This window comes from Lepus europaeus, chromosome 3 (genome assembly GCF_033115175.1).
Source record: "Lepus europaeus isolate LE1 chromosome 3, mLepTim1.pri, whole genome shotgun sequence".
In the NCBI taxonomy this organism is placed as follows: Eukaryota; Metazoa; Chordata; class Mammalia; order Lagomorpha; family Leporidae; genus Lepus; species Lepus europaeus.
The window spans coordinates 107,696,306-107,713,027 of record NC_084829.1 but is presented as its reverse complement, the minus strand read 5'-3'; the positions used below and the strand labels follow the sequence as shown (position 1 = coordinate 107,713,027).

At 46.3% G+C, this 16,722-nt stretch overlaps 1 pseudogene; it reads right to left on the bottom strand.

Moving 5' to 3' along the window:
- Positions 1-6,270: 6,270 nt before the first annotated feature.
- LOC133756618 (intraflagellar transport protein 22 homolog) lies at positions 6,271-6,848 on the bottom strand (annotated as a pseudogene).
- Positions 6,849-16,722: the final 9,874 nt, after the last annotated feature.

Genomic DNA, 16,722 nt, shown 5'->3' with positions numbered 1-16,722 from the left:
AAGTCTTCAGAGCTGGCTAGAAGCTGAGGCAGTGTGCAAATCACTGACAACAAGTGGCAAATGAGGATTGGGAAATCAAGAAAGGGAGAAAGTCTGAGTCTTTAGAATCTCTGTGCCTGTGATTCCCACAGAGCAAGGAGTGAGTGATATACACCAACACAGGGAAAGAAGGAAGTATCTAACTGCCAAAGCCATGAGAGTCTCTGATGGTTCCCGGTGGTCCAGTCCAACCCACTCCCTTGATACATACAATGGCAGCACCTGCCCATCCTTGGGTTTCCTGTGTCTTCTTTGTTCGCCCTTCATCCTTTTGATCTAATAGCTGACAGTGTCCTTTGGTGCTACTGTTGGGAGACTGCCTGTTAAATCATGTAACTCATGTTGAGAGGCGTCATTTGATCAAGCCACGCCACAAAACAGCAGGGTTGATTTTGCTTCATTCTGCTTGCATGTGTTGTCATTTTTTGCTGGGAAGGGTGCGTGTACAACAATGTTCACAAGCTCCTTCCCTGAACTATGAAAGTGTTCTGTTGTTTTCTCCCTGCAGAATTGCAAGAAGCTCATAAAAGAGGAGAGATCATAAGTTGGGTTGTGAGGTTCCAGCAGGCCAGGGAAGATGAACAATGAGGCAAAGCTGCTGGATTTGTAGCTAAATTTATGGCACGTTCTGGGCTGTGCCTTGCAGACACGGGAGCTATGGGTAGAAGGAACTCCAGAGTGTGCTCTTTGCCTCTTCACAGTGAACCCAGCTTAAGCCGTTATGGGTCCCTGTGCACTTCCTGGCCAGCACAACTCCACTACATCGATAACTGCCTGGGTTACTGCACCCAGGGGCCAGGGTCCCTGTGCTGATGGGCCAGATGGTGGGGGGCTGTAACTGTCGGCCACACGACTCCACTTTCTGTTCAGGCTTCCAATCTCCAACACTCTCTTCCTAGATAACTGGGGCCTTGGGGTGTCATGGGATAGCCAATTTTCTGTTTGAAATTCATTCTTTACTTCTTCTTTTTTTTTTTTTTTTTTTGACAGGCAGAGTGGATAGAGAGAGAGAGAGTCAGAGAGAAAGGTCTTCCTTTGCTGTTGGTTCACCCTCCAATGGCCGCCACGGCCGGCGCACCACGCTGCTCCAAAGGCAGGAGCCAGGTACTTATCCTGGTTTCCCATGGGGTGCAGGGCCCAAGGACCTAGGCCATCCTCCACTGCACTCCCGGGCCACAGCAGAGAGCTGGCCTGGAAGAGGGGCAACCGGGACAGAATCCAGTGTGCAGGCGCCACTAGGCGGAGGATTAGTCTGTTGAGCCATGGCGCTGGCCATTCTTTACTTTCACTGGAAAGGTAAAACCACTTGTGTGGATTTAGGGTGTAAAGATGAAGTGTCTTATAGGATAGAAAATACTTTATTCAACAACAATAATAAAAAAAACTTTGTTTTTTTATTGACTTTTTAAATACAAAGTTATCCATGCTTTTTATGATAGGAGGGGGGAGCTGACGTTTGACGTTTGTTCCCACCTGCCATCCTCACCCCATTGCTCTGCAGGAAGGCAGGTCACAGCCTGATGTATACCCTTCCACGTCTTTCTCTCTCTCTCTCTCTCTCTCTCTCTTCTCTCCTCTCTCTCTCTCTTTAAGATTTATGTATTTATTTGAAAGTCATAGTTACACACAGAGAGAAGGAGAGACAGAGATAGAGAGAGCAGTCTTCCATCTACTGGTTCACTCCCCAGTTGGCTGCAATGACCAGAGCTGCGCCGATCCAAAGCCAGTAGCCAGGAGCTTCTTCCAGATCTCCCACATAGGTGCAGGGGCCCACCTTGGACCGTCTTCTACTGCTTTCCCAGGCCACAGCAGAGAGCTGGATCAGAAGTGGGGCAGCCGGGACTGGAACCGGCGCCCATATGGGATGCCGGCACTGCAGGCGGCAACTTTGCCCACTGCGCCACAGCGTCGATCCCCCGTGCCTTTCTCAAACTGCATTCATACACATTCCAATACACATACCCAGGCCCAGAGAGGCTCAAGTGTTGGACTCTCCTGGAATCCTCTTCCACCTTCCCAGTTTGAAATAGGATTTTTACCGCTTCGTCCACCCTGTGCTTGTCCCTGCCTTCAGGGTTTCTGCAGTAGCCATTATGTAATCTTATGGGGAGGAAAATGAAGCAGGGTGGAGGAGCGACCCAGCCCAGGTGGTTGTTGGGCTTTCTGGTGGAGCTGCTCTCTGTGTCCTCTGTGGCTGCTGCTCAAATAAATCCGAGTCGCGGTATCCCTGTCTGATATGAGCCTGCTCAAGCTATGAGGATTGACAGCTGGGATACCTGTGTAGACTCTGGTGCAAAACAGCAGATTCCAGAGACTTCTGACCAAGCCGGAGAAGCTGGAGAACGACTGTTGCAGTGTGGTAGCTGCTTCTGGAATATTCAGCGGCAGCGAGTGGACAGTCAGCACTCTTACTGCTCCCGGCCTCCCGCGGAGGCTGGTGTCAGGGCTCATTAGCACCTCCGCTGGCTGCGGGCCCTTGCTGGGAAGAAGAGGTGAGAGCAGTCGATTCTGCCACTCATTAGCAAGTCTGAATGGCCAGTGGTGGGAAGACTGAATCTATTGGCAAAATGAGGTTTGCTTCTCCGGTGGCACAGCTAACCCTTCTAGTGCTTTCTCCAACAGCCTGTGTGCTGGGTGTGCTGGCCTCACGGAGCAATGAGAGAGACGGGACATAATGTAGAAAAGCTGCTTACTCCATGCTGAGCCCTTATTTCTCTGTTGGTCCTTGAGAGGTGCAGACTGATCGGGAAATGAGTCTCCCAAAGTGGAGATGGCATCAAGCCAGTGGTCAAGGACTAACTTTTTTTTTTTTTTTTTTGACAGGCAGAGTTAGACAGTGAAACAGAGAGAGACAGAGAGAAAGGTCTTCCTTTTTCCATTGGTTCACCCCCCAAATGGCCGCTGTGGCTGGCGCGTTGCGGCCAGCGTGCTGCGCTGATCCGAAGCCAGGAGCCAGGAGCCAGGTGCTTCTCCTTGTCTCCCATGTGGGTGCAGGGCCCAAGGACTTGGGCCATCCTTCACTGCACTCCTGGGCCACAGCAGAGAGCTGGACTGGAAGAGGAGCAACCGGGACAGAATCTGGCGCCCCAACCGGGACTGGAACCCAGGGTGCCAGCACCACAGGCGGAGGATTAGCCTAGTGAGCCGCAGTGCCGGCAAGAACTAACTCTTAAAATTAAAAAAAAAAAAAAAAAAAAGCAACGTTTTCAATAATTAATTGAATTACAAAACCAAACTTTCAACCCAGTCTTCTCAACTTGGCAGTCTATCTGTGATAAATGCCAGATAAAAACTTACATCTTAACCATCTGATGATCCCATGTTTAAAAAATTAGACTAACCATCTCACAAATATATGGAGGAAAGAGGAACAGTCATGTTGACCTAACTAATGAAGCTAAGAGGAGAATGGACGCTGGAGGAGAACTGGCACCTTGCCAAGCCAGGTGAGCAGCTCCTAGAGTAGGAACCTGTAGGACTTGAACCTCCCATTTCCTGGATAAAAACGACACCTTGCTAGGGGTGCGTGTCATGGCTCACACACCTACCTCATTCGCTCTTCCTTGCTCACTGCGGCCTTTACTTAAGTGAATCTGAAAAACATGGCATGTATACTGCATTTTAAAAAATCTCACCTAATAATTCCCTTTTTAAAAAAGTTTTATTTATTTATTTGAGAGGTGCAGACAAACAGACACACAGAGCTCTCATCGGCTGATTCATTTCCTAAATGTCTGTAACAGCCAGGGCTGGGTCAGGCTGCAGCCAATATCTGGGCACTTCGTACATGTCTCCCACATGGATGGCAGGGACCCAACCCCTGGAGCCATCACCTGTTGCCTCCCCAGTCGGAGGCAGGAGTGGGGACAGTAGCAGGAAGCGAGAATCAGGAGCAGATCTGGGACTGAAATCCAGCCACTCCGATATGACATGCAGGCATCAAAAATGGTGTCTGGAACTGTCAGGTCGAATGCAAATGTCACTCCATATTCTACTTTCTAGATGCGGGCTTGTTATTAGAAAATTCTTGAAGAAAGTTGAAATGTACGCTGTTACTTTGGTGAATCACATCCTCTAGTTAATACTTAGAAAACACCCACTGTTTGAGCTACTAGCATTGTGCTGGTGGTACCTACCACAGAAGGGGCTGGCCTGTCTCAGAGTGCTAAATCAATCTCAGGGTTAGGGGGGGAGGCTAAAACGACAGGAAGAGCAGACAACCTGGGATCCTTGTCCTCCCCCCGCCCCATGCTGCCTTCACTTGCCCTGTGTGCCTGGCACTGGGTCCTGACACACAGCGCATCACCAAGGCTCACCGGGACTCCAGGGGGAGTCAGGTTTCGCAGCAGTGTGACCACCACGAAGAAACAGCTCTGCTGATCTATCTTCTGCACATTCTGGGATCATGCCTCTCCGCTTTTTCACTTCAATCCAGACTCCCAGTCAGTAATCAGTGCCACTAGAAGCCAAAATATTCTCCTTGTGAGGGCACGGCCGCACCTGGACTATTTCACCCTTAGGCGACTCAAACGCGTGCAGTTCCACCAGGCAAGAACATTGCAATGATGCGATGGTTCGGAGCATATAATGAGCCCTGTTTACTTCTTCTTCATGGTTGATCTTGATTTCTATTTCAATTTTTCCACTAACCGAGCCCAAACCTTCCAGCTCCCATTTCTTGGCAGTAGTGTGACACATTCGACTGAGCAGCACCCTGGCTCTCCCCAGGTGCTTGTCTTCACTGCCCTGTGTGTCCCTAGGACAGGTCGATGCCACTGCAGTCTTTCCCTGCTGGTCTGGGTGCACCTGGAAGCTACTGTGCCGTTAGGTGGGGCCACTGCACGGCATGGTACAACAGCAAACCAATGACAAAACAGGGTTCTTCTCATGTTGTATACGCCTCGTTGATCACATATTCTTCCATACAGCCTCAAAGGCTTTTTTGCTTGTCAGCCATTATGGGCAGGTGAGCCGGGGGGATCAGATCCTGGGATCAAGTTTTTTAAAGTATTAGAGACAGGGCTGAGCATTTGGCATAGTGGTTAAGATCCCCACATCCTGGATCAGAGTGCCAGGGATTATTCCATATTTTTGTGGAACAGAAATACTTTGAGTCCTAAGGAAAACATGGACCTGTATGTATTTGGCAGTAAAGAAACACAGAAAGGAGAATTATAGAGTAGGGAAATTGGTTACCTATGTATGAGGGAGGGGTGGGAAGGGGTAGGAAGGATGTAGGCGAGAAGGACTTTTTGTGCTGTTTTATGTGGTTGTATTTTTTTAAATGTGCTGATGTTTTATCATTTTTAACTGTAATTAAACCCACATGGATGAAAGCTGAGACAAGTTGAATTCCAACAGAAACAAAAGAACAAGAATCACACTGAGGAAAATGTAAATAATGAATTCAACCAACTTTTGAATGCAGTATTTTTTCATTCTCAGTCTAAAGGCAAAAATTATCTACAAACAGACCTTGAACCCTGACCTGGCACACTTGCTATTGGTGGAGGAGTAATTCTGGAATTACTTTGTGCATTGTTACTCCATTACTGAGCAAAAAAACCCACTATTTTTGATTTGGAGGGAGGATCCAGAATTCTCACTCTGACAGACAGAGGCTATAAATACAAAGTAGGGAAAAGCAGAGGCCCACGGTGTGCGATTGGGATTAGTGGTTACACTGGGCTCTGTCCACTAAAATGCAATGAGACTCCTGTTCACAAAGCACAGATCCTGGGTTCTGAATAGCGTTTCCTGACAAGGACTTTTGAAAAAATTGCTGACTCCAGGGCTAGGCAGGGAAAGCACAGACATTTTATTGCTCTTAAAAGTAAGAAAACCCTCATAAAATGATGGGAGCATGTTGCAAGAGTGTAGAAACATCTTGAAAGGGGTCCCACTGGTCAAATCTGTGATAATTTGAACCTCGAAATAATTAAGATAATGATGGATTATAGCCAGTGAAAACTTCATTAATTCATATTTTTTCCAGAGTCACAGTTCCAGAATTTTTATATTTGACAAATGTGAAGGAGGGTGGGAGGTGTCTCTGTTTCCCGGCTCTTTGGAAAAGCCTGGGGCCAAGGAATCCAAATTCAGTGCTAGGATTTCCTCAGCTGAACTCAGGACAGAGGATAAGTGGCTGAGCGTGGTAAGGAAAACCCTCGAGTGGCCTCAGGGGCAGTGGGTAAGAGCTCGGGGGTGCCCTGGGAGCAGCGCTGAACTCACTCAGGGTGCCAGGGGGAGCCAGTTAGGTGTTAATGGACATCTCTCCCTGTCTCTGCTCTCAGACACGGAGCTGAGGATGCTTTTCAGATACTGGATGAATCCCACCCGGATCTCTTCAGGGTCCTCAAGATTCCAGTGCACCAGCAGCTTCAGCTTGCTCAAGGGCGGTGCCACAGGCAGCCTTCCCGTCTCCGCTGCAGAGCCTGGCTTGTGACATGCGGTCAGCAGGCACTGCGTGTCCTGTAGGAGCTGCTGCTGCACCAGGCAGGAATAGCACACGTTGGTTCCCTTCAGTTGGCTCGAGATGTGGGCACTGAAGACCATCACTGCTCCCTGGGCGTCCTTCATCAGGGCCGGCCATTGGGTCTCAAACTTTGTATCCCTGCGGCAGTTCCATAGCCTGGATTCCCAGCCCCTTCCTTTGCTGTTGCTGTGAGCTCTGGGTTCTCAAACTCCACAATCCTCACTGCCTGGGTTGGATTATACTTGGTGATGTCAGAAGACTCGGTCAGGACATTGGCCAAAACAGTTTTCTCACCTTCGCAGGGCCCCATGAAGAAGATCTTGGCCATCAGCATCTCCGCCAGCCACCTCAGAGCCTGCCAGAGCATTTATTCATATTTATACTAAAGCAGTTAACTAGGAAGAGAGGAAAGCTCTTCAGAAAGTCAACTAACATTTGTTATACTAGCCCATGAGAAGGGCTGGCAAGGATGTGGACAAAAAGAGGACCTACCTTGCTGGTGGGAATGTAAATGAGTACAGCCATTGTGATGAACAGTGTGGAAGCTCCTCTAAAAGCTAGAAATAGATCTACCATGTGATGCAGCTGTCCCACCTTGGGTATATGTTCTAAGGAAATGAAATCAGCTTATGAAAAAAGACACCCGCACCCCCATGTCTGTTGTAGTGCTATTCACAGTAGCCAAAGTGCAGAATCAACCAAGATGGCCAACAGTAGGTGAACTGATGCTGAAATATGATATAGATGCCCAATGGAGTACTATTCTGCCACAAAAAGGAATGAATTCCTGAGCTCTGTGGCAAAATGGATTGCACTGGAGATCATTAAGCCAAACATGGAAAAACAAATATCACGTATTCTCTCTAATATGTGGAAGCTAAAAATAATGTATTACAAATGTTCTATTGGAATTTAAAATAATGATTCCTAGGATCTGGGAAGGGGGAGAGTGGGGGCTGGGGGATGTTGGAAAATAGGTAGTAAAACAGCAGGGAGAATGAGACAGGCTCTGGTGTTTTGCAGCACAGTGGGGCGATCCTGTATAAAGAACTGGGCGAGGCCGGCGCCGTGGCTTAACAGGCTAATCCTCTGCCTTGCGGCGCCGGCACACCAGGTTCTAGTCCCGGTTGGGGTGCTGGATTCTATCCCGGTTGCCCCTCTTCCAGGCCAGCTCTCTGCTATGGCCCCGGAAGGCAGTGGAGGATGGCCCAAGTGCTTAGGCCCTGCACCCACATGGGAGACCAGGAGAAGCACCTGGCTCCTGGCTTCGGATCAGTGAGATGCGCTGGCCACAGCGGCCATTGGAGGGTGAACCAACGTCAAAGGAAGACCTTTCTCTCTGTCTCTCTCTCTCACTATCCACTCTGCCTGTCAAAAAAAAAAAAAAAAAAAAAAAGAACTGGAAGATGAGGCTATGGAAAGGCTGGTTGCCTGGTGCAGGCTGTTGGAGCTTTGTATACATTTTGAAAAGTTGTATTGTACTCCTTAAAAATGGCCAAGTATTACATGTTAATCTAACAGTTAAAGAAAAAAAAAAGTCAGTGGGTTAGAAAAGCAACATTGGGGCCGGCACTGTGGTGTAGTGAGTAAAGTCGCTGCCTGCAGTGCTGGCATCCCATATGGGCGCCAGTTTGAGTCCCGGCTACTCCACTTACGATCCAGATCTCTGCTATGGCCTGGGAAAGCAGTAGAAGATGGCCCAAGTCCTTGGGCCCCTGCACCCACGTGGGAGACCAGGAAGAAGCTCCTGGCTCCTGGCTTCGGATCGGCGCAGCTCCAGCCATTGCGGCCAATTGGGGAGTGAGCCAGCGGATGGGAGACCTCTCTGTCTCTCTGCCTCTCCTTCTCTTTCTGTGTAACTCTGACTTTCAAGTAAATAAATAAATCTTTTTTCAAAGTAACATTTTGCAACCTCAAAGTACTAATAGATTGAGGCAGGAATCATCAATGGGCACTCAGACTCAGGGGAAAGTCTGGAAGTGAAGCGTCTCCTCACAGATGACTTATTAATTAAAAGGAAAAAGCAGCCCAGCTCCTTAGCCAACTGATCAACATCCACATTGCCTGGGGCCAGCCCTGTGGCACAGCAGGCTAAGCTTCTGCCCATGATGCCGACATCCCATAGGCATCGCATATCAGAATGCAGGTTTGAGTCCCAGCTGCTCTGCTTCTGATCCAGCTCCTTGCTAATGCTCCTGGAAAGGCAGTGCAAGATGGCCCAAGCACCTGGGCCTCTGCCACCCTAGACACCTGGGTGGAGCTCCAGGCTCCTGGCCTTGACCTGGCCCAGCTCCTGCTGTTGTGGCCATTTGGGGAGTGAACCAGCCGATGGAAGATCTCTCTCTCTCTCTCTCTCTCTGCCTCTCAAATAAATAAATAAATCTTAAAAAATTAACATTGCTAATACTGGCATCAGTGTGGTTTCTGTTGGGATGTGCCTAGGACACAACACAGATGATTGGATGGAACTGAATTTACATAGTTGGGGACAAGCGCTGGAAATCTGGAGGAGAAAGTCAGTGGCTACATCAGGCCACATCCGTTCTCCGGCTCTCTCCTGAAAGTGATCCCATGGCTGGAATTTTTACAAGACTGAAGCAGAGCTAACCAAGTTCTGCTGGGCAGTGCCTTGTGTACAGTACGTGCTGCATTCTCGGGCTGTTTCAGAGAAGGGCTCGTTTTACTAAGAAGTCATTGCCTTTGGAAGGCTGGCAATTCTCATTAGTAACCAGGTGAGTGAGTCTAATAAGCGACGTCTCCTGACCTCGCTAGGGAGGCCGTGGAACAGCATGTATGGTGGATGTTTCCCTACCTTGAAAACCAAATAGGACCAGCATGCACATAATTGAAAGATAATTGACGCGTATTTTCCAAGATGCATTTTTTTTTCTCCCATGCACACAAAAGGGACCGGGCATTCAGGGGCAAAGTCCTTGAGGCCCAGGAGACAGCTGTGCTGAGGGGCGCCTTTCCCTCTCCTGGAGACAGGATGTAGGCACCAAGCGATGCAATGCCCCGGGGGAGCTTCCTAGTGATGCCGGCATGAATGAGCACAGCTGGCTGCCTTCAAACAGCTACCTTAATGTCTCACAGTCCAGGAAGCCAGAAGTGCAAGGCCAGTGTCAGCAGGGTTGGCCATCCCAGAGGCTGTGTGGGGGAATCCCTTCCACACCTTTGTCCCGGACCCTGGGCACGGCAGGCAACGCTCAGCACTCCTCGGCCCATTGCGGACTCCCTCTGATTTCTTTTCTTTTCTTTTTTTCTTTTCTCTCTCTTTTTTTAAAGATTTATTTCATTTATTTGAAAGAGTTACAGAGTGAGAGGGAGACCCCCAGAGACAGATCTTCCATCTGCTGGTTCACTCCCCAGATGGCCACAACAAGTGAGGCTGGGCCAGGCCAAAGCCAGGAATCAGGAACGCCATCCATGTCTCCCACATGGGACCTGAGGTACAAGTTACTTGGGCCATCTTCCACCACTTTCCCAGGCACATTAGCAGAGAGCTGGATCAGAAGTGGAGTGACCTGGACTTGAACCCGTGCCCATGTGGGATGCTGGCTTCACAGGCGGTGGCTTTATCCGCTATGCCACAACACCGACCCCAACCCTCTGACTTCTACCTCCGTCTGTCTCCTGCTGTGGCTGACTATGGGTCTCCAACTCATTATAAGGATACCAGTCCTTGGCTTTGGGGCCTACCTTGATCCAGCATGACTACATCTTAGCTTGATGCCAGGTGCAAACACCTTATTTCCAACAAACATCACACTCTCAAGCTCTGGGTGGCTGTGAATCTTTTGGGAAAGACAATTTAATCCAATGCATTACCTAAAATCCATGTCTTCCTGCCCTTTACTTCCAGTTAGAATTTCTGAGGCTACATTTATAGTGAGACACTATCAAGAAATTAACATTGAACTTATAGTCAGATACTATCAGGAAATTAACATTGAACTTACAGTCAGACACTATCAGGAAATTAACATTGAATTTATAGTCAGATACTATCAGGGAGTTAACATTGAACGCAGGAAACGCCTGGAGGCAGCACCTGGCAGATGCAGAAGACCCCCTTGCAGGCAGAGGTTCTTAACCTTGGCCTGTGCTGGGACCCCTCCAGTTTTGTAAAATCTGGATGACCAGGCATCGGTGTTTTTTACAGCATGCCAGATGGTTCCAAGGAGCAACCGAGGATGCAGCCTCCCGGGAACTCCGGGACTCTTCCAGGCTGAGCAGGGGACCTCGCCAGCTCCTGGCTGCAGACCTGCAGGTGAGCACTCCTGTTGACTGCAGAGAATTCGCACTGGCGCGTGCGCATTTGATTTCCACTTTTTCATTTTGTTTGAAGGAAGGCAAACTCCAAAGTTAATAAGGAAAAAGAACATGTATAGGGGAGTGTGTGTGAATAGGTTTAATACTTCATGCTGGATCTCAGAAACAATTTTTGTATGTATCTGTGCTCATCATAGAAATTTGAGTATCCCAGAAAGCACAGGAAAGAAATGAAATCAAGCATACTTCTATCTCATATCGAGTATACTTCTATCCCGAAAATGATTTGGTAAACGTTCTTCTGTTTGTTTGTTTTTTTTTCTGTGCACCTATACATACAAAATATGTAGCTTACAAATGTGGAATTATGTGATTTGGGCACAAAGTTCTTGGTTTAGCAACATTATGGTTTGGGCATGAGTTTGGGCTTTCCCCATAGCTCCCCAGGACTGTGTTATTTGGAGGGGGTAGGGCCTGGTGAGAGGTCATGGGGGCATGCCTACGGAAGACGCTTCCCAATGGAGGGTCGTGATGGAGGCCTGAGTTTGGGCCCCATTTCTCTCTCTGCCTCCCGGCCACCCATGCAGCCCTTGCTCCACACGCCTTCTGCCATCCACCACGGGGCCTCCACCAGAGACTACAGCATGCTGTTAGGGCTTCGAGACTCCTCCGGAACTGAGCTAAATTAACCTCTCCTTCCTTCATCATAGCACGTCTTGGGCATTTTGTTGTTGTAATGCAACGGTGGCTAACCCAAGCAATACCTCATTAAATCTCTAGCAACGAATGCCCATCGATAAATGCTTCCCATTAAGTAGTCCTTGAGTTTTGAATGGCTACATTTTATTCTTTTGTGGAGACTAGTCTGTAATTATTTAACCAATGGCTACAAGAGACTATCAACTGTCATTTTCCTGTGGTCTGATGAGTGAGCCTAAAGCCAAAGAGTGGCAGAGCAGAGGCCCTGCCAGCCAATCTCCCCGTCCTGAGACTGTGCCCACCCAGCAGCATCCTGGTACTCCAGCCTCCTCTCCCCACCCCCACTCTGTCTCTGTAAGCCCAAGATGTGCAAACTGGAGGAAGCACTGGACAGGCCATTCCTGACCCAGGGAAGAACGCTCCCTAGGCCCTGATCCAGAAGGAACCCGGAGACTGGAAGTGTCTGCAACAGATGAGTCTCTCATTCTCCACTCATTTGCCTAAAGAACAAAATGGCTGATTCGCATCCCGTGGTGATTCAGCAGGAAACAGGAACTGATGAGGGATGGCACCACAAAGAAAGGACACACTTGCCTTGCCTCACGTGGTAAGGCTGAGACGCAGGAGTGGCCAGTGGCCCAGTGCATGTCCTGGGAGGGGGTTAGGTGGCTGCTGCCTGGCTGGCACCCTGCTTGGAGGACCACTGCCTGCAGGGAAGGTGACAGCAATGAGACTGCTGGGCTCCCCGCTCTGGGCTGCAGGTCAGGGAGGGGAGATGAGGCTCTCAGGAGGCATCCCCAGCCCTCCTGAGCAACTGACACAGCGCTCCCCAAGACACACGAGCGTCCTCGTGCCTCGTGCGCAAAGGACATCAAACTCAAGAAAGGGCCACACCAGCAAAAAGACTCTCGGCTCTTTCCTAGCTCTTCCAGCGCTCCCCGCCCTCTGCTCTGGAGGACCTGGAAGCCACAGAGTGAGGGGAGGAGGAAGCGCACATCCCCCATCCCAGCACAGGTCCCCAAGCCTGGGAGAGAGGACGGGCATGGAGCTGGAGGTGAGATATCACCAGGGGCAGGGGAATCAGAGGCCTTTAATACATGCATGCCCCTCCCCTTTTGTCACCAAATAAGAAGTTTACCAAGGAAAAAGAAAAAAAGACCCTAGTTTGGTGGATATAGACAAGGGCTATAAGCGATAACTGAATTGAAAGATGACCGTTTCACTCATATGCAATACATTTTAAAGTACCACAGATCATTAAGACTATAGTAGTGTAACATTCTTAACTGTTGGTTTGACGAAGATATGAAACAAAGTTTTATAAAACTATATTTGCAGCAGCACTGATACACGCAGGCATTTCTTTCTTTTTGCTTTTTTAATTTTTCCTTTCTTCATTTGCTGTCCCACATATAAGGGAGGGAATTCTATATCTGCCTCTGTGTCCAGCTTATTGCATTCATCATTCTGTCCTCCCGTTGCATCCATTTGGATGCAAATGGTAGAATTTCGTTCTTTTTTTGTCACTGAATAATATTCCATTTTGCACATGTGCCACATTTTCTTTATTCATCTGATGATGGACACCTTGGTTGATTCCAAATGTTGACTATTGTAGACAGTGCTGCTATGAATGTGGTGGTGCAGGTGTCTCTCTGACACAACGTGTTCATGTCTTTTGGGTATATACCCAGTAGTGGGATTGCTGGACCATATGGCAAGTCTCCTTCTAGGAATTTAGACTCGCCATACTGTTTTCCGTAGTGGCTGCACTGATTTGCATTCCCACCAACAGTGTATCAAAGTTCCCCTTTCTCCACATCCTCACCCGCATTTGTTAGGCTCTGTGTTTTGGATTTCAGCCATCCTGACAGGGGTGAGGTGAGGTCTCATTGTGGTTTTGATTTGCATTTCCCTAATGGCTAGTGATGCTGAGCATTTTTTCCCACATATTTATTGGCCATTTGTATTTCTTCTTCTTCTTTTTTTCAAAGATTTTATTTTTTATTTGAAAGAGTTACAGAGAAGTCTTCCATCCACTGGTTCATTCTCCCAAAGGATTGCAGTGGCCAGAGCTGAGCTGATCCGAAGCCAGGAGCCAGGAGCTCCTTTGGGGTCTCCCACATGGGTGCAAGGCCCCAAGGACTTGGGCCATCTTCTACTGCTTTTCCAGGCCAGAGAGCTGGTTTGGAAGTGAAGCAACCAGGACTTGAACCAGCACCCATATGGGATGCTGACGCTGCAAGCCAGGGCTTTAACCCACTGTGCCATAGCGCAGGCCCCCTGTATTTCTTCTTTTGAGAATTTTTTATTGAGGTCATTTGTCCACTTCTCAGTTGGCTAAATGCACATGGATTAATTTCTGGGCTCTCTGTTCTGTTTGATTGATCTACTAGCAGTTTTTATGCCAGTACCATGCTGTTCTATTTACTGTAGCTTTGTAGTATGCTTTGAAGTTAGGTATTGCGATGTCTCCAGCTTGATTTTTCTTGCCCAAGATCTCCTTGACTATTCTGGGTCTTTTATGATTCTATGTGAATTATAGGATGTTTTTCTAATTCTGTAAAGAATATCATTGGGATTTTGAAAGGGATTGCATTGAATCTGTAGATTACTTAGAGTAGTATAGGCATTTTAATAATTTTGATTCTTCCAATCCATGAGCAAAGACTATCTTTCAATTTGTTGTGTCCTTGATGATTTCTTTCATCAATATTTGTTAATTCTCATTGTAGAGATCTTTCATTTCTTTGGTTAAATTTATTCCTAAATATTTGGTGTGTGTGTGGTTATTGTGAATGGGATTTTTTTTTCTTGATTTTTCTTTCAGTGATTTCATCATTAGCATATAAAAGAGCTACTGTTTTTTTGTATGTTTATTTTGTAACCTGCAGCTTAACTGAACTCATTTATCAATTCTAACAGCGGTGTGGTGGGGTGTCTAGGTTTTTTCATGTACAACATCCTGTCATCTGCAGACATGGATACGTTGACTTCCTCTTTCCCAGTTTTGATGCCTTTTGTTTCTTTCTCCTCCCTAATTGCCCTTGCTAAAACGCCCAGTACTGTATTCAGTAAGAGTGGTGAAAGTGGCCATCCTTGTCTTGCTCCAGATCTGAGGGGAAGTGCTTTCAGCTTTCCCCATCCAGTATGATACTGGCTGTTGATTTGTCATACATAATCTTTATAATGTTGAGGAATGCTCCTTCTATACCTAATTTGTGAAGTGTTTTTATCATGAAGGGGTGTTGAACCTTATCAGATGCTTTCTCTGCATCTGTTGAGATGACTATATGGTTTTTGTTCTTCAGTTCTATTGGTGTGCTTTATGACGTTTTTTGATTGGTGAATGTTGAACCACTTTTGCATTTCTGGGATAAATCTCACTTGATCGTGATGTATAATTTTTTGATGTGGTTTTTGGATTCTATTTGCTAGTATCTTATTGAGAATCTATGTTCATTAAGGATATGGGTCTGTAGTTTTCATGGCTTATCTTTGATTTTGGTATCAAAGTGATACTAGTCTCATAAAAAGAGTTTGGCAGAGTTCCATCCTGTTCCATATTTTGGAATAGTTTGAAAAATATTGGAGTTAGTTCCTCTTTGAATGTTTTGTGGAATTCAGTAGTAAAGCCATCAGGTCCTAGACTTTTCCTTGATGGAAGACTTTTGATTACTGCTTCAATCTCATTGCTTGTTATGGGTCTATATAGATTGTCTATATCTGCTTGACTTAATCCTTGCAGGTTTTATGTATCCAGGATTTTATCCATTTTTTCAAGGTGCTTCAGTTTATTAGCATGTAGTTCAAGGTAGTTTCTTATGATCTGCTATATTTCAGTGGTGTCAGTTGTAATATCTCCTTTTTCATCTCTACTTTTATTTGAGTTTTTTCTGTTTTTCTTTGTTAGTCTGGCTAGAGCTTTATCTGTTTTATCTTCTAAAAAAAACAACTTTTTGTTTTGTTGATCTTTTGTTCTTTTTTAAAATTTCAATTTCATTTATTTCTGCTCTACACGTATGCCCTTGACCCAGCAGACACATGTCTAGGAATTTATCTAAGGAAATAATCAGACATATGGAAAGATTTATATAGTAAGATAATTGCCATATATGAAATACATTTTCTGCATCCTGAAAAGCCATAATATTTTTTAATCACCTGTTTTGATTTGAATTTCCCTGATGGCTAGTGATCCTGAACATTTTTTCATGTGTCTGTTGGCCTTTTGGGTTTCCTCTTTTGAAAAATGTCTATTTAGGTCCTTGGTTCATCTCTTAAGTGGGTTGTTTGTTTTGTTGTTGTAGATTTTCGTGATCTCTTTGTAGATTCTGGTCATTAATCCTTTATCAGTTGCATAATTTGTAAATATTTTCTCCCATTCTGTTGGTTGCCTCTTCACTTTCCTGACTGTTTCTTTTGAAGTACAGAAACTTCTCAATTTGATGTAATCCCAATTGTTAATTCTGGCTTTGACTGCCTGTGCTTCCAGAGTCTTTTCCAATAAGTCTTTGCCTGTGCCTATATCTTGCAGGGTTTCTCCAATGTTCTCTAATAATCTGATGGTGTCAGGTTGTAGATTTAGATCTTTAATCCATGTTGAGTAGATTTTTATGTAAAGTATAAGATAGTGGTCTTGCTTCATACTTCTGCATGTGGAAATCCAGTTTTACCAGCACCATTTGTTGAATAGACTGTCCTTGCTCCTAGAATTGGTTTTAGCTCCTTGATCAAATGTAAGTTGATTGTAGATGTTTGGATTGATTTCTGGTATTTCTATTCTGTTCCACTGGTCTATCCATCTGCTTTTTTACCAGTACCATGCTGTTTTGATTATAACTGCATTGTAGTATGACTTGAAATCTGGTATTGTGATGCCTCTGGTTTTGTTTTTGTTGCCCAAGATTACTTTAGCTATTCGAGGTCTCCTGTGTCTCCATGTGAATTTCGGCATCATTTTTTCCAGATCTGAGAAGAATGTCTTTGGTATCTTGATTGGTATCACTAATCCACTGTTGGTGGGAATGCAAACTGGTAAAGCCTCTATAGAAGAGAGTTTGGAGATTCCTTAGAAACCTGAATATAGCCCTACCACATGACCCAGCCATCCCACTCTTTGGAATTTACCCAAGGGAAATTAAATTGGCAAATAAAAGAGCTATCTGCACCTCAATGTTTATTGCAGCTCAATTCACAATAGCTAAGACATGGAATCAACCTAAATGCCCATCAAC